The sequence below is a fragment of the Littorina saxatilis genome, linkage group LG9 (genome assembly GCF_037325665.1).
Source record: "Littorina saxatilis isolate snail1 linkage group LG9, US_GU_Lsax_2.0, whole genome shotgun sequence".
In the NCBI taxonomy this organism is placed as follows: Eukaryota; Metazoa; Mollusca; class Gastropoda; order Littorinimorpha; family Littorinidae; genus Littorina; species Littorina saxatilis.
Window position 1 is genome coordinate 60947536 of NC_090253.1, and position 15860 is coordinate 60963395.

Consider the following 15860-nt stretch of genomic DNA (forward strand, 5'->3'; position numbering starts at 1 on the left):
CCTCTTTCCTATCGAATCAGGCAAAGTAGTGCTCAAGAGATTAATGCTTACGTAAGAGCATAAGGTGGACATTTTTTCACGGTGCAACAACGTTAGAATGCGAGAATTTGTGTCATTGTGGCTCTCAAAGCGTCGTGTACTCCCGCAAGCCGCGTGCTTGACCTATTTACTTTTTAGCTTTCTTACACGTGTGGCGGTAAAACCACGCCTTTTCAGACCAGTCGTCTGCGTTTTGTCCGGCGTACGTTACCTTCTAGTTGTCCTTTAATTGTTGTTTTGCGTTTTCCGCCTTTGATTGTATCATTTTGTGTGTGTTCTGTTTTCGAGTAGACCTCTTTCATCACGCACAAAAGTTTTAAACGGCGCAGATATAATTTCCTGTGCGCTTGTCACGTTGTTGTGATTGTTGTTGTTGTTGTTGTTGGAGCTTGTCACATTGTTTCTGTTGTTGTTGGTGGTGGTGGTTTAGTGATATGTAAGCCTGCTAAGACTTATATGATGCGGGTTTCAGCAAATGTATCCGAGGGTATGGGTGAGGTAACCTTTAACGTTTAACTATTCTCGCAATCCACACACTACGAGACAAGAGGAGTTCGGTGTTCCACATTTTATTGACTAAAATTACAAATTGAAAAGAGGCCTTCGGTTTACTCACATAAAAAGCAATTTTTTTTATTTTTAAACCAAGATCAAAAGCTACACAACCAGAGTTCAAAACAGATTAAACAACTCAATAAAAAAGCCAAATGTTTGATCAATAAATATCAACGTTACTCCTGAAACAAAACAATAACAACATCAGTATATTCTAACAACAAAGATAACAGAGAATACTAATTTCAATTTCCTCCAGAACACTTTTTTTTTGTCAACAAAACAAACAAACATAAAGCTAAAAAAACACACCACAAAAACAAGAAAGTGACAAAACGTCATGATACAAAACAAAACAAATACAGTTATGACAAGAAACTGGAACACCTTATACAATATATCATGTAAATCATGATACAGGATTCCAACCATATAAAACACATGAAATCAATCACGGCCTGTGGTGCCTGTGATTACAAATTTCTTTGAAAACATGGACAAGCAGTTAATATGCTTTGATGAATTCTAGGCCAAGTACAAGCAAGACCAAATCAAAGCTTTACTACGCCCACCAATGACAAGCTAAAAGCTTCATCACTCATAGAAAAACTAAGACACTAAATGCCTTGAAGTTATGTACATGATGCTTACCAATTACATCACTTGCCTGGAGATTCTTTTTCCATCAAAAAGAAAGACTATGTTCCATTTCTGTCAACCACATAATAATCCACAAATAAAAATACCTTATTTTTTTTAATAAACACATACAACTGTACTAAAATTGCAATACTTGATCAGGGATGTCGTCAGGCGTCGGACATCGGACATAGACCGATTGAAAGGCTCAAATGTCCGATTCACATTGCCGCATGGCGGTCAGATGTCCTAGCGTTCTGAACTGAGCGCTGTCATTGTCCGATAAGAACACCATTCCTTCGGACAGCGTGATATTCGATACTTTCCATTCAAGATACACATTTTCAAAAAGCGACCGAGCACTCTCGCGTACAGGTGTAGTGCTGATGGGAACGCGTAATAACGCCGAATTGCAATTGTCGCCTAAGACCGAATTCCATTTGTCGCCTAACTTAGAATTTGTTCTTTAGCCAAATGTCGCCTAATGTCGAATTGCCAAATGGCGCCTAACACCGAATTCCCATTGTCGCCTAACATAGAATTCCAAATGTCGCCTAATGTCGAATTGCCAAATGGCGCCTAACACCGAATTCCCATTGTCGCCTAACATAGAATTCCAAATGTTGCCTAATGTCGAATTGCCAAATGGCGCCTAACACCGAATTCCAATTGTCGCCTAACATAGAATTGCAAATGTCGCCTAATGTCGAATTACCAAATGGCGCCTAACATAGAATGAGAGAGAGAGAGAGAGAGAAAAAGAGAGAGAGAGAGAGAGAGAAAGAGAGAGAGAGAGAGATTTGACAGATACAAAGAGAAAGACAGATAGAGAAAGAGAGAGAGAAAGAGAGAGATAGGAAAAGAGAGAGGGGGAGAGAGAGAGAGAGAGGGGCGGGCAGACGGTCCCGGACAGACAAAATAGTTAGACAGACAAAGAAAGCCCACTTAATGTCTTCCGCGTTTTTATGGGAAATAACGTGACAAACATATTGCCAAGAACAGAACGCAAAATAAAGAAAAGAACGCCAAGTTGAGCTCTATTCACATTTGAGAAAGGGTAATGTTGAGCTTCACGTACATTTCACGTAAATTTCGCGTTCAGTTTGGCGTGATGCATGGGTGCAACTCTGCCGGCTACAGCCGGTTTTTGGTTTCATCGGCTGCCGGCAGTGCTGGTTTTTGAAAAGTTGACGAGCATAATAATGATTCATGAATCACTAAGACTAGTAAGAGAGCACAAATTTTAGGATGAATAGTATGGTTTACTTTGTATGTTTTTGTTCCAGGAGAGGTTTTTTTGGCATTTTAAATACTAAAAAAGCTTCAGTTTCTGGGGGGATTCGCCCCCCAGACCCCCCCCAACGGGGCGCTGCCCCTGTAACCCTAACCCTAACCCTAACCCTAACCCAACTTTTGCAGGTTTTTGGAATTTTCCAGGATGCACCCATGGTGATGAGAACAAACTGTTCGGAGTCCAGCTATGATGGTCAACATTGAAAACCAGCATAATATAAAGTCACAACGAATCAAAGCAAATTACACAGTTCCGAGTCTGCCACCATGTATACCACATTTGAAGGAAGAACACCACTTTATATCGACATGAAGACCATGAGTATCGAGGTACAAAGCGCATAGGGTTGTAGAAGGAGTACTTGGGTTGTCGCGATACCTGTCATGTACGGATTCAGACTGCAGGGGCCGAGCGGTCATCAGAGATGGCGTCTGCAGAGTAACCAACCCTCACTCACACGGACCGCTTCCAGACAACCACTTCAAGATACAAGAAGGTGCGGTTAACATGATTAAAAATTATTTTTTTTACTATGTGCTGGTATCTCGCCAACCACCAATGAAGGTGTCCATAAAATTCTTCAAAAATCCAGTAACTAATTTGAAACACGAGTACGAAAATGCTGGACCCAGTTCTCCAAGAGCCAAAAATAGTGTGCAGAGGTTTTCAATTAACTGCATTTCTTTATTAATGTGTCTACATTTTTACTCAACACTTCCTTGATGTTGAATTCAAATGATCTCTGGTTTCGCTATCCCACCTGTCCAAAGTTGACCGAATTTTTCGGCTGTTTTGGGCATGTCTTGGTTTTCGTGCACAGAAAAATCGCGGGAAACTTGGAAGCAGAGCTGATTGCGTCAAAACATTTTTTTTAAAGAGCTGGTGTGGCCCTTCTAGGCTTCTGGTGAACCGCGAGAAAACATTGTTTTGAACAACTTCTATAAATATTGTCGCATTTAGGTACGTTAACGCTGAATCCCAGTGATCCGAAATGGGGGCCCTATGATGATTTCCGTGATCCTCCCTATCATTGGCGTTCTTCTTTTTAAGCCACAGCGTCGATGAAACGAAAAGCCGAAGCATCCTCGTCATCGTTGAGAGATATTGATGACACCACTATGCGAGAAAGTGGTGTACGTGGTGCATTTAGCTTCAGGAGAATGGAGAGCACGATGCAGAAGAGGCGCCGCTTGAACCAGCCTTCACTCCCCCGGACAGTAGCTGAGGCAGCAGAGGTGCTCTCAACAGCGTACATGAGTCAACAAAGTTACGCCTTGAACTACTTGTAAGTAGAATATTTATATCACTATCTCATGGAATGTAAAACCTATGCAACATTTCAAACTGCTTGTGACAGAATAATTTTAATTATTATTCATTTTAGTATAGACAATAGGGTTTCCTCAAAAAAATATGTCAAATTTAAGTAGAAGAGTACTTGAGGGAAAGCGAAATAACGCCGAATTGCACTATCACGGACCTAGTATAATTACGTAGATCCGTGACAATTATCGGCTACTTTGAACTGCCTTGGGACCAAAAGTTTGGTGGGTGACGTATGCTGATTACAAAAATATAAATGAAAAAAAAACCTGTCTCGTTTAGAAATTGGAGCACCTCAACATTAATTTTGTTCATTGAGCTCATGTAACTATCTCCTATCTATAGCTCCTAAAATAGACTTTGTGACTACTTTATTGAGTAAAATCTATCAATTAAAAGATTCATGTTATGTAAGGTTATTTCTAACTTCCAATATTTGTGTGTGAGGTTGTTTTAAACCGATAAATCTTTAGTTTAGTCCCCTAAATGTACTATTTTTTCCAATTTAGAGACACAGTTGAGGTCGCTGGGGATCATGCTATCATCTTCACCGACTCTGGTCGCGAGACGCACGGACTCTTTGACGCGTACGAGGGGCCCTTATTCTGCGATGGAACGTTCAAGGTGACGCCGCCTCTTTTTGATTCCTTACTTACGGTGCACCTACAACGTGGGAACCATGTTTTCCCTCTCTTCTTCGCACTGCTGACCTCGAGAACACAGCAACTATATGTTGCGTGCCTGAGCCGGATGAAGCAAATCATGGACGGGATCACCATTACGATAACGATGACGGACTATGAAATAGGACTTATGAACGCCTGTCGTGAAGTCTTTGACTGTCCAAGCCATGGGTGTTGGTTTCACTATTCCCAAGCGCTTTTGAAGCGGGTGCGTAAAATTGGCCTATTGGGAGCATTCCATCGAAATAGTGACCTGAAGTGATTCATCATATCCACCAGTTGATGACGTTAGCCCTTCTACCAGCCGAAAACGTCGAGGCAACGTTTGATGAACTGCGAAACCAGCGACCTCAACTTGCGCCAGACACAGAACGGAAGCTGAGCGATTTCCTCAGGTAAGCTTACTATGAACGTTACTGGCTCCGGAAAATTACCCCGGCAAGACTCTCTGTATTTGGTCTTCCACAGCGAACCAATAATAGCGTAGAAAGTTTCCACGCCGTGCTGAAACGCAAGATGGGTCATCCTCATCCGAATGTCTTCGTCTTTTTGGACATTCTCAACAAATTGATAGAATGCAAACTGAATGACCTTTCCCTTCTGACAAACGGCGAGGAGATCGCAAGGAGGCGTTCGGTGTTGCAGAGTCAATAATGAGCGACGACTTCCAGTCCTTGACGAACAACTGACAGGTCAACAAATCGCCCCGCTGGCCTTCGTCAAAAGAGCATGCGCGTTCATTAGGAGATATGCCGAGGATCATGTTGAGACATCAGAATCCCAAACTGACGAAGACGGCAACGCTGATGGACTATCTTTTTTTTATTTGGTGTTTAACGTCGTTTTCAACCATTCAAGGTTATATCGCGACGGGGAAAGGGGGGAGATGGGATAGGGAAAAGGGGGGAGATGGGATAGAGCCACTTGTTAATTGTTTCTTGTTCACAAAAGCACTAATCAAAAAATTGCTCCAGGGGCTTGCAACGTAGTACAATATATGACCTTACTGGGAGAATGCAAGTTTCCAGTACAAAGGACTTAACATTTCTTACATACTCCTTGACTAAAATCTTTACAAACATTGACTATATTCTATAGAAGAAACACTTAACAAAGGTAAAAGGAGAAACAGAATCCGTTAGTCGCCTCTTACGACATGCTGGGGAGCATCGGGTAAATATGGGACTCCCCCTAACCCGCGGACCACGAAAAGGCAACCCAGATAGAGAGCCAGAAACGGACGAGGAAAACGTCAACCACCAGGATGACCAGGACGACACCATAGACCGCAGCAGCTCCCCCACAAGGGCACCCGACAACTCGTGCCCCGTTTGTCTCTTGAACCCCCGGAACGCAGTTTTAGTCCCTTGCGGACATGCCTTGTGTTACGACTGCGGGGTTCACGTTCAGGGCAACGTGGTACCCAACAACAGATGTCACTGCTGCCGCGCCGATATAGCGAGTGTGGTCCGGGTGTTTGGAATGGCATAGAGCAGTTTTCGTCCCTTGCGGACATGCCTTGTGTTACGACTGCGGGGTTCACGTTCAGGGCAACGTGGCACCCAACAACAGGCAGGCTGTGTAATTGTACGTCATGTTACTCACTGCCTATAAGTATATTGCTTGTTTGTGTGTAAAATCAGTCCATTTTATCCTGTGAAATTCTGAATAAAATCGTGTTTAAACCAAATATAGTCAAATGCCAGCCTTTTGTAATGGAGCGAACAATTGGATTAAAAACAAGTAATTCGGTGTTAGGCACCATTTGGCACTTCGACATTAGGCGACATTTGGCATTCTATGTTAGGCGACAATGGGAATTCGGTCTTATCCGACAAATCCAGCGCGCTACCGACTGAGCTACATCCCCGCCCAAAACGTATATTACTGAATAACAACCAATGAAAAACATCAATTACTGCATGCAAGCGCTGTAAGGTAAGTTCCCAGGGCGTTTCCAATTTAGTGGCGACAGGGTCAACCCATGAGTTACACACAGGTTTTCTGATAATGTGTAGATGACCCGTGGACTTTCCAGAACGCTGGCTCGACATCCCGCTTGGTGACCGCCTGCATGCAGCAGTACGCGAACTCCCCAGAAATGTGCATGTAGCCACACGTGCGCGCCTCTTGGTGTTGTCCACACAGCGTGGCACAGTCTTCCCTGGACACTGTGAGACACCCAGCAAACAATTTTACGTTGTATTCACGTTATATTCACGTTGGGTTTACGTTGCGTTTCAACGTTTTTTTACGTAGATTTGTATGGACGAAATCACGCGGGAAAAACGTTGGAAAACAACGTTGCATTTTACGTGACACCAACGTGAATGCAACGTGAATTATTGGTGGAAGTGGATTGTTCGTAAAAACATTACGTGAATTCTACGTTGTCACAACGTGAATTTTTGGTTGTGGTTGTGGTTTGGTTGAAATTGCGTTGCATTTTTACGTAATGTCCACGTGAATGGAACGTACATTTTAGGTCAAATTGTAGGTCAAGAATTACGTGAATTCTACGTTGACCTAACGTGAAAGTTGAGTTTTGTGCATTTTTCGTAATAAAATTGACGTGAATTACACGTCGACACAATGTGAATTTTTGGTTGTGGTTGTGGTTTGGTTTGATTTCGACGTGAATACAACGTTGAGAGTGAATGTAGGTTTTGGTAAATTTATCCACACACACACACACCAACTTTCACATTCAGTCACAGATCATAAGGACTATATTACATGTAACACCATAAACTCAAGATACGATCAACAATTTTATTTCATAACAAAAGAATGTATATTATGTTGCGGAGAAATTACAAATGCACGTAGCTTTGCAGGGCAACAGCACAGCATATTCAATCGATTTTATTCTTTGTCCTGGTGGTCCTCTTCTCCCAGGCAGTCCTCTATGCGCCTCTTTGATGCTGGTTGCTAAACAAAGCAAAGACAGCACATTGATATCAGTGACACCAGAGCCTCCATAATGTCTGGAGTAGAATAACACATATTTTCAACTCAGTTCACTTTTTAGTAACTTTCCACTGCCTACTATGTCTCTGGCCTACTGCCAACTGAGTGTTGACACTATTTGTTTTTAATATATGAAATAAAGCATTATGTTCCTTCTTCGAGCCTTATTGTGTCAGATTTAGGCCGCAAGCCAAGACAACAAACGACTGTGTGCCAGTGTGTATTCCTTCCATAAGAAATGACATATTGATCGTTTCAGAACAGTTTGGGGGTATTTTATTTGTATAATAATAAAATCATTAAGACATTTGACATGGAACAGTCTGGAAGGGAAACTGTCTTTAATCTGTGTACAAGAATTAAATGTCTGTAATTTTCCAAACACAAATAACATCCGTTACTGCTATATATATATATATATATATATATACGAAACACACACACACACACACACACACACACACACACACACACACACACACACACACACACACACACAAACTCACACTAGCGCGTCACCTTATTCCCACTAAGCGATACACGTTTCAAATGCTGATCAGGAAGCAATGAACTTTGACTTTAAGGGGCTTATTGTCCGTCAGGTCTTAATTGCCTATAATTGGACATGAATTGGTTTACACGATTCGAGTTTTTACACCCTCACGACTTTTGATGTATGCATGTTTAGAATGACCAAGATCTTTAACGTGCCATTGTGATGACACGGGGGGGTGGGAGATGGATACCGTCTCTGGGTCTGCACATAAAGTTGACCCGTCTCCGTCCCGGCCCGGATTCGAACTAGCGACCTTTCGATCACAAGTCCAGTGCTCTACCACCTGAGCTACCCGGGCCCCCCGAAACTTAGACACGCTCCAAAGCCAATTATAGGGGCCGGTGTCCGTCTCTCTCCTTGAGGCTAAAAGGGCTCACAGCCTTTTCAACATTGTTATCAAAATCAAAGTCTTTCGGTAACCTGGAAAGCTCCTCGGAGCTAGTACTGTCTCAATTATCCACCGATCGCCATTGGTCGAAGTTGAAGACTATCAAGTGTATGTGTAGAGGTGGGAGGTGCACAGAAAATGGAAGCAATCCCATTACAATCACACTTTTTTTTGTTAAATACACTACACCTTGTCATCGGAAACTAAAAGTTATTTGGTTTTGGCCTTTTTTCACATTGTAAATGAAAAAAAGCAAAATGAAGCAATACCAAATAAAAACCTTCTTCTTCTTCTTCTTCAGCGTTCGACGATAGATAAAAACCAAAATGTTCAGAAACATACATGATACATGGGTAGTATCAAAACGGTTGGTTGGTTGGTTGGTTAACTTAAGCTTAACGTCCTCACAGAAACTACTGCCTATTAGGGACATGAAGTGGTTAATTATATGCTGGGACAAAACGGTTGGGAAAAAGGAGAACTTTAAAGTTACCATCAAGCAAGAGAGGGATGGGTGGTTTCAACTTGCAAGGGTAATAAGAAAGCAGTGAAAGAGACAATTAAGGGCGACATGTGCGATTAAGTTGAATTTGAAAGTCCAGCACCTGTAATTACAAGTTTTCCACGTTATATTTCCAGTGTTATCCATGCCAAGAAGGTTCCTTTTTTTCCAACCTTCATCTGTCCGACACGTGCGATCTCACTTTTTCAGTGAGTTATTTTTTCCCTCTAACATCTGGTTGCCAGACTTGGGTCAACCTCTTGTCAAATTTCACACTGTGATTCTCACGTGTCTCGTCGCTTCTTTAAGAGCACTTGACAGTGTCCAATCAATCACTTCTTTCAGACGGGTCATAAAATTACAAAGGCTCCTAATTGCCCCGCTCCTGTACGCTTCGTTGGGACAAGTCGAAAAGGCTAGCGGAAAACTTTGGGGGGAGGGTCTACTGGGATTGGGGGGGGGGGGGGGGGGTGTTCTTAGATTGAGAGGAGACGGAATGCATGGAACGGAACTTTTATTAATCGTTTTGTAGTTTTTTGTGTCTGGAGCATGTAAACAAAACAAAAATGAGCACAATTGTGAGAGAAAAACGGGAGCTTTATCAAAGCAAATTTGTTTTACAGTTGTTGTGATTATTCAACGACAAGAAGAGACACAATACAATCTGTTATACTTTTGATTTCTAAGAGTTGAAATCAATTACGCAGATATATTAAAAGTCTACAAAGCAATGACAGTGTCAAAATATATAGCATGATAGCATTTTTGAATATTTCACTAATCAGAGCAGCAGAATTCTAACTTCATCATAGGCTTATAAAAACAATCTAATCACTGAATTTAGTAAGCACTGAAGACATCGTGATCATTAAAAAAATCTCACAACTTAAGAACATCATTCCTCTGCATAACTTTCGCTTATGCAGTATGTTTCTGCCGATTAATGCAAAAACTTTTTTTTTTGCAGAGCAGGGACCCGGCATTGATACTGTCACCTGAAAATCAGTGGCTGTGTTGTAAGACCTACATTTTGTAATTGACAATGACTTGAAAAGGCACGTGCCCTAAGCATATGGGAAAGGGAACACACTCAACGATGTCTTTTGCACACTGCTATCTGACAAATTATTTAAAGCGGTCATCAAAAGCAGGCGACGATAGTCGATTGATTTATTTCCCACGGGGGGTTGAGGCTGCAGACAATTAACTGTGAACTGAGAAGGGGTAAGCGGAGGGGGTGTGAAAGGGTGGTAGGCATAAAATAATGAAAACTTGTTACGGTCCGACTTTGGGTTTGTTGTGTGTTGGCTACGCTGATGTCTCAAGTGGGGGTGGGTAAATCAACATGGTCGGCAATTTTATGATCCAGGTGAACAAAATACAGTCAAGTGTGTAATTAGCCAATCAGTCAGATGACATCAAGGTGTCAAGTTCTGAATTCTTCTCATACTACCGTTCCGACCTCATCTCACGGAAAAAAAAGTTGGACAACCAAGTTTTGGAAGAAATTTTCAAAGAAGAATGACATCACAGGTTTCTGGAAAGAAAGGATTCGGGACAAAAGAAAGAATAACTGACACTACGCGCGCGCACACTGATTTCTAAACAACAACAACAGTAAGCAATGAACGATGCATATTATGCTATTCATGAGGCAAGAAATGAATGTGGCAAGCTTGTTTCAACTTTGACCCGCTCTAAATCCCATTGTACACAGGAGCGGTGTCCGTCTGTCTCCCTGAGGATAAAAGGGCTCACAGTTTCCAAAACTTGTGATCAAAATTAAAGTCTTTCAGTAACCTGGAAAGCTACTTAGAGTGCTGTCTCAATTATCCCCCGATCGCCGTAGGTCGAAGTTGAGGACTATCAAGTGTATAGGGAGGGGTAGGGGGAGGATGGAAGGGAATTGTTACTTTGTCGTGTAAAAGGAAATGATGGGTGGCACGCGGATATCCGTGGGATGTTCAGACATGAAAATTGCTCGAAATAACGATTTTTTTTTTTTATTAAACTCATAGCTCATGGACCCCGCGTTGTACTTGAAGTCCGACACCTAGTGTGAAAATGATCGTTCTATAGTCCAACATTTTTCTGCCCCTTTTCCCGTTTAACCCCCAAACAACAACATTAACAACTACAACAACGACAGCAAGAGCGACGACGACGACAAAAAGAATGTTGGAACCAAATTGAAATCATTGCAAACAAGACACCAGCAAATGTCGGACACCTACATGGTGGTTTTCAAGTTCCTCATTTTGTTACATGTCTCCATACAACACTTTATTTATTGATCTTGTTATTTGGTTAGTTAATTTGTAATTAATGTTAAAGTTCCTAATTTGCTATCTAAATTTCGCCATAACGCATTAATTTTATTAACTCATTCATTTATCAATCAATCAATCAATGAGGCTTATATCGCGCATATTCCGTGGGTACAGTTCTAGGCGCTCTGCAGTGATGCCGTGTGAGATGAAATTTTATACGGCCAGTAATTGCAGCCATTTCGGCGCATATTTACCTTTCACGGCCTATTATTCCAAGTCACACGGGTATAGGTAGACAATTATTAACTGTGCCTAAGCAATTTTGCCAGGAAAGACCCTTTTGTCAATCGTGGGATCTTTAACGTGCACGCCCAATGTAGTGTACACGGGGGGGGGGGGGGGGGGGGGGGGGGGGTTCGGACTCCGAAGAGAGTCTGCACACAAAGTTGACTCTGAAATAAATTTCCGCCGAACCTGGGATCGAACTCACGCTGACAGCGGCCAACTGAATACAAATCCGGCGCGCTACCAACTGAGCTATATCCCTGCCCCGTATCATTTCCCTATTCGTCTATTTGTTAATTTTTTTATTTAATTTATTTCGGCATGTAGGAAGCAATTCTGTTATAATAAAAAAATTCACCCATTAGAAAGGGAAAACAAATTGGAATGTCGGGTGCGCATTCCAAGTTGATCCTTTTTTTAACTAAAAATAGCTCGCGTTATTACTAACAATGTTCTTGTATAAGCTTATAAAATATAAAGCCCACATGTTAAAATACCCTAACAACTACAAACTGGGAAATTACAACGACGGTCAACAGTCAGAGAGATATATATATATTGCTTGCAAGCCTGTCGGCCCTGTGTCCAAGATATCCCCCATGCACTTGCATGATCCCAAGAGGACACACTTATTACTCAACAGTAAATTTCAGAAAGCCTTTAGTCGGACTCTGTCATTTGTATGTTTGTGAATGTCACAGAAAAAACCCACAACACCCAAGATCACGGAAGCGTGATTAACCATTCACAGTCAATTCAAGGGATCCTATATCGATCGAATGCACGCTGAAAACGTCCGTTTTCATTTCACCTAAGGGGGGGAGGAAGGTGTTTTGTTAATTTTCTATCGCTGGTACTCGCACGTGTCCAAAGTTTTACGCAAACTGTAACATGACAGACAATTGATTACGGTCATCAAAGCAGACGAATTCTGTCTATCCCTGGCTTGAGGATTTGAGTGATTTATGGCCCGCAAGTGGGTGTCAAAAGGGGGTGGAGGGGGCCAGACAAAGGTCACCACGGCTGTGAACTGAGGCGAAGAGCGGGATGAAAGGGGAAGTGAGTTTGGGTGGCAGAAACAAGAAGATAAAGTTGTGGATTGATGGTTTCACAGTTGTGATGTTTTACTAATGTAGCGATGTGTAATTCTGGAATAAACATTGTGTCTTGATGGTTGGTTTACTGTAGGCTTTTTTTTTCTGTATTTTTTCTCTCTTTTTCTCCATTTTGTCTTATATGTCTGTAATGAACATTTTAAAATGAAGAGGAAAAACACGACCCACGATCCTCTCAACGAAACAGTACATTGAAAACCTGCGCACGCGCACACAAACACACAACTTTTCGAGAAAACGCTGCATTTTTTTGTTTATAAGAAGAAATCCAATATGTGTTGTCCATATGATTTTCCCGTTCGGTTACCTTTTGTTCTCATACGCGAGATGTCTCAAGAAGACCCATTTTGGCAAAGTTTAGAGGAGGGGGGGAGCATGTCCGTAATTTTATGATCCAAGTGGACAAGCGATCGACAAAAGCCCGTGTCGTAAATGAGCTCAACAGTCAGGTCTTCTTCTTCTTCTTGGCGTTCGCAGAGGTTACACAATCAGTCCAGCACTGGTGATAAATGTTGTCGTTTTCTCCAACTCCTGTCGACTGCCGTATAGTTTGGTCTGCAAGGGAGTTGGTGACGGCCACACTTCTTTTCGTTCCTCATCTAGTAAGGGACATCGCTGTAAGATGTGTTCCGCTGTTTGGTCTTCTTGACCGCAGGCACAGGTTGGTGATGGCGCCAGCTTGAACTTTCGGTTCATGTGAGCATTGAGCCTGTTGTGGCCAGTACGCAGCCTGATGAGGTTGACTTGCTGCTCTCTGGACTTTGTGTGGTAGTCATCTCTGTTTGTCCTTGGCCTCGTCAAAATATTAAAACAACCGCTAAAACACGCGCGAAACAAGCTGGAAAACGTTTGTTTCACGAAGCTATTGGTCAAGTCTCTAGGACCGTTCCACTGGGTGAACCCGACACAAGTCGTATAAAAGCACCCACCTACAAAAAAAAACTAAAACACAAGAAAACTAAACAGAGACATAGAAACTTCGAACCAGACATTTTTGATTAACCATTTAGATAGACACATATTCAATATGGCGTTATTGCACCCGCAGTCAGCAGAAAGTATGGGTTCTGGTTTGGTTTTGTTTTCCATCCCACCCACCCAGACTGCGATTGAAGACGGCCTCTATGTTGAAATTCATCCTCTCGCATTGCTTGCCGCATCGGCCCCCCTATTGAATTTAACATAAGTGGTGGAGGAAGTGAATAATTATCTGGATTTGACAAATACATTTTTGCATATTCGAGCTAAAGTGACTCAAGGTAACGGTGCCCCACTACCCGCCGACATCGACGTAGCTCCAGTAAATCTGCGGTTGCATTCTCTTTTTTCTCAGGTGGATGTGTCTCTTAATCAAACTCTGGTTAGTCCCTCTAAAAACACGTACCCCTATAGGACCTACATTGAAACCCTCTAGAATTACGGGGCTGAGACGAAAGAAAGTCATCTATCGAGTGCCTTGTATTATAGCGACACACCGAAACACTTTGACGACTTGCCAGGGGACGATAATATAGGTTTGCAAACACGCCGTACTAGGGTAGCACGGAGCCGTAAAGTGGATATGATGGGTCGACTACATGTGTCTGTTTTGAATCAGGGTCGTTTTTTGCTTAATGGTGTGGATGTAAAACTTCGACTCATTCCATAAAAAAATGTTTTATGTGATGACCCACGGACTAAACCCTGCTTACCTAAGGGTGATTACACACGCCTCTTTGTTTGTCAGAAAAGCAAAACTAAATCCAGCTGTAAGTCTTGCTCACACAAAAACCCTAGAGAGGGCCACAGCCAAATACCCTCTAAAAAGAGTAGTTATAAAATCTTACGAGACCCCGCGTGGAAACCTTAGTGCTGTTTTTAGACAATCTGCTTCTCAGGCAGCTACCAACACGCGTTGTAGTAGGACTAGTAGAGAGCGCTGCGTTTAACGGTAGCTACTCCAAAAAGCCATTCAACTTTTAAAACCCACAACTTGAATTTTCTCTGCCTCTATGTTGATGGAAAACAAGTCCAAACCACTAACACCAGACTTTGAAAACAGACAGTATGTGAGAAGTTTCTTTAGTTAGACCACAGGAACAGGGGGTGGGTGTTGGTGACGTCGGTAACAGAATTGTCTATGAAGACTACCCCAGAGGCTATACGCTGTATGTATTCGACCTGTCACCATCAATGTTGGATGGAGATCAGATTGAGCTGGTGCGCTGTGGGGGTTTGCGTCTGGAACTAAAGTTTAGTGTACCCCTGGCAGAACCTGTTCACGTTATTGTGTATACAGAAATGGACTCGTTGCTAGAAATTGATCGGAGTAGGCAGGTTATCACTGATTTTACATCATGAATGGACTAGAGATCTCTCACCTACTGTTAAGACACCCCGTGGCAAGACGGTCGTTTATGGGTGTTTACGCCAGAGACCAACTTCCTTCTGAGATAACTTTACTTCAACCCTCGTCTTACGTCATAAACACAGACCCAGCGCATAAGGTTGGATCTCATTGGGTTGGTGTGTATTATGATGGTCAGGGGAATATTGAATATTTTGCTAGTTTTGGTTTAAAACCGAATCACAAAGACATTGAAGTTTTTTGTTTTTTTTTTATGCGTCATTATTGGTTTGTGTTCTAAAACCAACGAACAGGTATTACAGGGGATGTTAAGTTCTACTTGTGGTTTGTTTGCAATGTATTTCATCATCAAAAAGAGTCAAGGTACAAGACTCCGTGACATCATTTCTATTTTTAACCCCCAAAACCCTGCTGTAAATGACCGTAAGCTCATAGCACTTTTTCAGAGATGCGTTAACGCAACAAGTCTAAACCTGTTGTTGTAAAAATAGTAACTGATGTCATAGTGTAAGGAGGTTATGTATAAAGGTGGTGTTGACTAATCCCCTGCTCTTACCAGTCGAGCTAACTTCCACACCCACCCCACACCATTTGTCTGGCACTAATCTAAGCATTAAACCCTAATCAACCCTCGGGGTAGGCAAACCACGTCCTATTAAACTTCTCTAACTGCTGGCCACCTCTGGTGGTTTTATTGGCGAGGGGGCTCCGCAAAGAGTAGGGGTACCATTTTTATTGCCTTATCCTGACACCTCTGATAGTTATTAGCACTATTAAAGAGAGAGGGTTCCGCGATGCGCGGAGAAAGTGTGTGTATGTGTGTGTGTGTTTGTGTGTGTGTGTGATCGGAGGGGTGTGTGTGTATGTGTGTGTGTGTGTGTGCCTGTAATCGTG

The 15860-nt window shown here is 42.3% G+C and overlaps 1 protein-coding gene across 2 annotated transcripts in view; it reads right to left on the reverse strand.

The window, feature by feature from the left end:
* Window positions 1-15860, reverse strand: part of LOC138976708 (protein PALS2-like) — a 501736-nt gene that overhangs the window by 161651 nt on the left and 324225 nt on the right. The window lies entirely within an intron of this gene.